This window comes from Athene cunicularia, assembly GCF_003259725.1.
Source record: "Athene cunicularia isolate RWA chromosome 7 unlocalized genomic scaffold, athCun1 chr7_part1, whole genome shotgun sequence".
Lineage (NCBI taxonomy): Eukaryota > Metazoa > Chordata > Aves > Strigiformes > Strigidae > Athene > Athene cunicularia.
The window spans coordinates 37,850,434-37,857,857 of record NW_020799107.1 but is presented as its reverse complement, the minus strand read 5'-3'; positions in this window follow the sequence as shown (position 1 = coordinate 37,857,857).

Below are 7,424 nucleotides of genomic sequence, written 5' to 3'. Positions count from 1 at the left end.
CCAGAGCCAGGTGGCCATGCAGTGTATTTTCTGTGTAGCTGCTCTTTTTTTTTCCACATACCTCTCACTTTGCTAAATTATTAATGCACTTCCGTTATTCAGCCAGCAGTTGTGATTCTGTCATTCAGATGAGTCTCAGATTATCACCAAATCTAGAGTTTCCTTATTGCTTTGCAAAAAGAAGCCTAAAGCAAATAAATTGCCAGTAGGGCAGAGCATCCTTTTTACAGCGATGGCCTGGCTTTATTTCTTACTTCATGCTGGCTCCCTGTCCCCTACCCCAGCCCACTCCAGCGCTGTCTGCATCTCTGTGGTGACCCACCGTGGATTTCAGCTGGGTTTCACCCCGCACGCGACTGCGCTCCCCGGCCAGGGCCTTGCAGGGTAGTGGCCAGCTGGGTGGCCCTGAGCTCATCCACGAGAGGAAGGACATGAGCCAGGCTGCAGTCTCATCCATGTCAGTCATAGAAGATCTGAAGAAATCTGGGACCTTTCAAAGTGTTTTGTTTAAAATATAATGGTATCTCACAGCACACACTGCCCTTCTCTGCATTCGGCTGTCTGCCCTCTGATATACTGCCGGGTTATTTCTGTCACATCCAATATTAACAGCCATTCTCCCTCTTTCCCTTTCCAGCTGTTCACAAGCATCACCGCAAGCAGACTTTGGTTCCTTGTCCTGAGCCAGACGATGAATTACACGTCTTCCCTTCACCAGCTACTTAATCAGCTGTTGGAGAGGAAAATAAAAACGGTGCCTGGCTTTATGAGAATTGATTTATGAGAACTATCTTCAGACTGGGACTGCCGTCCCTTTTAGCCTTCACTTCAGAGGAGCTGATGAGGACCTGCCCTTTGCTGCGCTGATCTCATGCCCTGTGCGTTGGAGGCATTGGAATCGCAGGCTCTGCTTGGCCGGTGTGAAAGGGTAGGCCAAGCCCTCGCACCCAGTGCCGCCTCTCGCTCCTAGGTCTCAATTTGGCAACCGCAGTCCACTTCTCTTTCCTGTGTCTGCTCTTCAAACAGAAAAGCACATGGCAAGAGCTGCTCCGAAATACTTGGTGTGATTTTCCAGCACAGAGCCTGGCTATGACTTCCAGGCAGAAAGCTGAAGAACTCTGCCACAGAGCGGGTCTTTCAGGGGTGGTGTGGGCAATGAGACCTTGGAGGGATTCCTCAGGCGCAGTGAGGTGGGAAGTCCTGTGAAAGGCAAGTGGGAGAAGAGGAGACGGGAGGCCAAGACGGCTGGTGGCTGCCTGCTTTGCTCCTGCAGAGGCAAGGGCTCCCTCAACTCCACCGGAGGGCTTTGGACTGTAAGGAGACAGAGCTGGAGCCTGCCTCAAAAATCTGGAGGCTTAAAAATGGGGTTTTTACATTATTGTCTGACTGAGCTTTTCAGGTTCCCGTCTCAAGCTCCCTGCTGTGACCATAAGGACCAGAAGCCTCTCTTCTTATTCTTCACCACCCCTGAGGTGTCCAGGACCTGTGGCTTTGGGACAACGCCAAATCACGGCCAGGATGGGCTGGTGAGCGGTGGCCAGGAGCCACCAGCATCCCTCGTCCCAGGCACAGCCTGGTCACTCCGAGCTTTGGAGGCTTGGAGGTTGTTGGAAATCAGGAGCGGGAAGAAGAGGCTCTTTGGTAATGTCTGGTGTTGCTTTAGGCTTTTTCATAGTGCCTGGAACATCTTTATTAGACAACTGTGGGAGTGAGGCACCGCTGCCCAGCTCCCCTCCGGTGCTGCTGTGGTGCGGGGGAGGCAGGAGCATGCTGGGGGGCAGCGGGGCACTGCGGGCTCACGGAGCGAGAAGGGGGGCACATGACAGCTCCACACGTGCAGACTGGGCCACGTGTCTGCTCTCTCCACCTGCCCTTCCCAGGTGGTGTTTGCAGACCCAGGCTGCAGCGGGAGCATTTAAACACGCGCCCTGGCACACGCATTATGCAATAAGGCACTGTAAACCACTTTCTCTCGTTAATTGGTTGTGGCAGGCTGCTGACGGCTGCCTGTCCTTCTCCCGTTCCCCTCTCTGCCACATCACCTGGACCCAGCTGACCGGCCCTACCTTGCCCACCATGTGCCGGCGCTCTCTGGGCACAGCCAGCTCCTGGAGCTGGCCCAGCAGCGAGCCTGGCCCTGGCTGGGGATGGAGGTGACACAGCCGTCACCCCTCTGAGCCTGCCACCACCTCCTGCCCAGCTGGTGTTCCCAGGTTCCCCTCCCTCCGGGCACTGCCAGCATGGCGAGGGCTCCAGCACCACTGCGGGGTGTGCCAGTGGCCACACCGGTCACCCCCGGCAGCTCCCGCTGTCCCCCACCACACAGCCAGGGGCGACGTCCGCTCGCTGGCACGGACCCGACGCGAGCGCAGAGGAAGGTTTGGGGAGCCTTCAGCTGGGCTTGGCAACGCGACATTAATAACATGTGTTACAAGTCCTGGAACTTAAATATTTTGCTGCTATAAATGTTAGCAAGGAGAGATCTCGTTACATTTAAATGCCAGATGACAGAAGCAGAGGCCAAAAAAAGCACCGGGCCCAGCCAAGCGGGAAGAGAAGGGGGCGACCGTGCCAGCAGGGCTGTGGAGCCACAGGGCCAGCACTGGCCATGCTGGGGACACCCACACCGGGCAGGAGCATGGCCGGGCCACAGCGCCTGGGGCTCCGGGGAGGAAAGGGCCGGGGCCTGGTGCAGCAAAACCAGGCTGAGCAGGGCGCTGAGCGGGGCCCCGGGGACGTGCTGTCAGCCGCAGGGGCCAGCTCGCCCGTGTCACAGCCTCGGCGTTTGAAATGGTGACGAGCTTTGCTGGCTTTCTCAGCCCAGCCGCGTGCCCCGTGACGCCGGTGCCAGAGTTCTCATGGGCTGAGGCTTGGCACGCAAGGCCTCCCACCCAGCTGGGGAGCAGTTTTAGTCATTTATTTTTTTGGACATAATTTCAATAGATTCCAGTTGGCTGTTCCTAAATAACACCCAGAGCAGAAAGAAGTTGCGCAGCCGCATGAAATGAATCTTTGCAATTAGAGAACTTGAACACTTTTTGGTGGGTGTTTTGGTAAAAACAAAATGTTGCATGTGATCGGTTTGGAAAGCAAAGAGGACTAATTACAAGTGCTATTTTACAAAATGGAATGAAAATGAGTTATGCTGCTAATGCTCAGATGCAAGAACATGGTTTGCTTAATTTAATAATACTGTGTAATTTGTATAAAACTGAATTAGTAGCAATTATATGTTATTGTTAATCACTGGGAGCTGGGTTCTCCCCTCTGTGCTCACACTGAATCGCACCTGGTGCTGATGTCACCGTGGGATTTACAGCATAAAGGCATGCGTGCAATGTCGGGAGGAACGAGGAGAAACGAAGAAGGTACTCAGGGTCGGGCCCTTCCCAGAGTTGCTGGGACAGCGCGGATGTCCTCTGTCCTGTCCTCATGCTAATTAAATCTCCTCAGAGGAATTAATGGGAGTTTTGCACGCATGCACTGGAACTGTTAGGACAGGCCTTGCCGGCTGTCTTCAGCAGCCTGAGCGAGGCTCCTTTTGTGACTCACGCGCCTGACTCACAGACGCCTGATGAAATACATGTACTCTCAGTCAAATTTATCACAGCTAAATATTAAAACAAGATCTTTAATTTCAAATCCAAGTACTTCCTGGGTTTTTTTCAGCAGCTGTACTCCAAACCATACTGTGCTGTACGCTTGGGAAGGGGCAGTGATGTAACTGTCGCTACATTACAACTGAAAGATTTGCTTATTTGCATGTATGTGTATATATATATATATATATATATTTTTTTTTTTTTTAGAAGTTTCCCCAAGGCGAAAGAAAATAATTCATGACAAGCAGCAGCTTGGAAGGTCATCTGGGTTATTATTTCTGTACTGCAGCTCACCTCCAGCCCATAAGCAAAGTCTTTATGCACTGATTTTAATAATGCTAAAAGAGTTTAAAACCTTAGCACCACTCCAAGTAATTAGTGGGTAGGCTTTTTCATGTACGGCCTCATTTCACGTACTTTAACACAAGTATCTTTTACTGTCTGTTTCAGAAGGAATAATAGTGTTGGTTTGGTTTTTGTTTTTTTTTTCTGAAGAGGCCTCTGGCAACGTGCTGACCTGAGCCTCCCACTATGCTTCTGCTGGCAGCGGTGCCCGCCCGACAGCCCGGGCCGGGGCAGGCGCCTCCAGCCCTGCCTACTCTATCCCCGCGGCAGGGGCACAGTGCTCCCCGCAGCCCCCCGCACCCCGCCCGCGGGGTCGCACCGAGCTGCATCCATGCAGCGAAACTGCCTCCGGGGTTCCCGAAGCAGAGAGACAGGCTGAGAGTGCCGGGAACGCTGTGTGTGCCGCGCCAGGCCGCGCTCCTGAGAGCGGCCAATCTCCCGCTCAGCCGAGGAGACATCGGGGGCTACAGGGAGATCACTTTACTAAATGAGGTGACAGGTCTGAGGTCCAACAACTCCTCAGTCTTCCAGAAATTTCCTTTATGTCATCTTTAAACTGCGCGAGCTGTTTCTACACTCCCAAAGCGTTGCAGAGTGGTCTGTCTTGAAATTACATCTGCTCCGGAGAGAGGCAGAATTTATAAAGTACAACGGGGTTTCAGATTACCATGGTAATAATTTCAAAACAGAGAAGCCTGATTTTGCTATACTTGCTGTCTTGTTGGGAGAGTTTCTGTGGAAGGATCACAGGGTGAACCTGCTCTGCAGCAAAGGCCTGCTCTGCCTGTAAAGAGCACGACATTTGCATTAACATTAATGGCTTTACTCTAACGTCTGTGCGTGGCAATTTATGTGCATAGTGCTCCTTTCACGTGGACATGTCATTATTACACCTTGATTAATACAAACATTATCTAGGAAAAAGTTACAAGCCGTACACTGGCAGGAAGGTGCGGCTACACGGGGTACTCTGCCGTAAAGTGGAAGGCCCCAGATTTAATGGTGCTCTGCCCCTCGCACGGCTGTGCCAGGCCAGCTGTGTACGAGTGCACTCATGAAATCCAGTGCAACCTTCCTCGGGGGGCTGTGAAATACCTGCAGGAGCTGGGTGTTTCGCTGCCCTCCCTGGGCCCTCCCAGCAAGGGAGGCACAGAGAGACGGCCGCGGTGACCCTCCCCAAGCCACCGGTCCGCGGCAGAACCAGCCGTCCCGATGCTGAGACACCCCGGCCGGCCATTAAATGGAACACCTCGTCACAATACTCAGACTTCAGCCCCGTTTTTATCCCCAAATGATACTATTACAGATAAAATTCCACCTACAGCTGGAATTTCTTGTCAACACTTACAATACTGATAGAAAAGATAATTGAAAAACCCTGTCCTTTTGGGAAAGCAAATTTATATGTAAGGATGTTTATGAGTAAGAAGAGGTATTCAAAAGGACAGAAAAAAGAACCCTTTTTACATTTTTACAGATTATGCAGAGATTACTTCACTACTAACCTAATTCTTCCCTCATCTTCACTATTAATTCAAAATCAGCTGCATGTAAACTGGAGGTGATCCAGTATGTGAGACTGCAGGCAGGGGCTGCGGAGCCCTAATTCCAGTTTCTAGCACTGGTTCCTTCTGCGGCTTTGAACGAGCACTTAGCAACAGCCGTCCCTTAGCGAGCCCTGTGTGGGTTACTTAGAAAATGAGTCTCCAAAACTCATGTTGTTCTACCAGAAGTAAAGTAGAAACTTTTCCATGCAAAGTGTTTCTAACCCATGCAGTTTCTCATGTCACCTGAAAGCCTGCAGCCTGTCATTAGCTAGAGATGGCTTTTAATCCAACAATGTCGCCCTTTGTTAGGAGCACTATTAACTGTGTGGGCTACTATTTTCAAAAGTGCTTCAGGCTGCAAATAAGCAGCTAGATTTTCAGAAGTGCTGGCTGTCAGCACCACCTGTGGAGCCTCAAAGGAAGCTTGGCATTTCTGGAAATGTAGATGTTTACTTCAATTCCGTAAAGTCATATTTAGATACCCAACCTTTAGTCTTCTCTTTTGGAATACGGTCCTTGTTAAAACTGTATTTTCTCCTGAGGAACACCTACACATGAGCTACTTGAATGTCACATTCAGTTATTTGGCAGTACGCTGTGGAAAATTACTGGCCTTGTACTGTTGAGCCAAACGCAGACCTATCTGTATTTTTAAGGGAATTAGTATTCTCTTCTCTGCTTAAAACATTCCTATTACTCATAATGAGTCAAATCCTGGCCCTATTCGGCGAGAGTGGTGCTGAAACAGGCCGTACGCACAAAGCAGCTTCTGAGAGCACACTTCCCAAACCCTTGGCGCATCTGCCTTTTCCCAAGGGATCCAGCATTCACTTCCCACCCCGACACCACCGCTGCTATTGCCACCCTCATCGTCCCAGCCTGACTCACGCTATGTCTCCATGTCTTCTGTTTTCACTCCTCTTAGTCCCTCACCTCCTGTCTCACAGATGCTCATGTCACTGCTTGGAAAGTGCCGTATGTGTTGAGAAAAAGAACAAAATACATCCCCTGTCATATAGGAGAAATGGCATGGGGCGCAGCATGCCTCTTCTCTGGCCTGAAATCTTCCCCTGCTGCCTCCACAGCCCCAGGTGGCGGTTCAGCCGGCCTCAGGGGCTCGTGACTGTCGCAAGGACACGGCCTGCTGTTGTCCTTGCGCAGACCTTTGGGGTTGGCCTCCCTTGAATTGGGAAGGAAACCTCTGCGGTTCACCTGCTGGCGTGGGTGGTGGGCTGTTAAAGCCCACTGGGCTCCACGTCCACCCGCGGCAGGGCTGTGCACGTCAGGGTGTCCTGGGAACACAAACACGGCCTCGCTGAGCCATAAGCGCAGAAGGACGATCCCGGGCGGGTGAGAGGTACCGTGGGGTGATGACGGCAGCCCCGCGTCGGTTGCAGAGGGACATGTAATAGCTGGTACAGGCTGAAGTCTTTGGGAACAAAGCTAACGTATCAGAGAGGGATTGACAAATGAGACCTGGCAGAAGGGTTTCACACAGCCCGAGCTGCTGGTATGGTGGGACGGGCCCTTGCTGCCTGCTGAGCGCCCTGCCATCGCACTGCTGTCTCCAGGAAACACGGAGCACCACGGGGAAGCCCTGTACCACGGGGCTGGAGTCAGGAAGGTATGCGGAGCACCCGAAGGTCAATATTATCTGGGAATTAATGATGTAGTCCGTCTGCTCAGAATTGTTCAGGCTTGTTTAAAATGTTTTCATGTCCTTAATTCATCACGTGATAACTGAAGTGCTTTGTTGTGAGTAATTAGATGCAACTATTCTGGAAATCTGCTTCATTACTCCCCTTAGAAGGACACCTGTGCCTTTTCAGGAACTTCCAGCGCCGTTTACTTAGTGCAAGCGACGCAGTGGCCGCAGTGGCCGCGGCCCCTCGGTGCCAGGGAAGATGGCTGCCCTGCGGCCCTGCGCCCC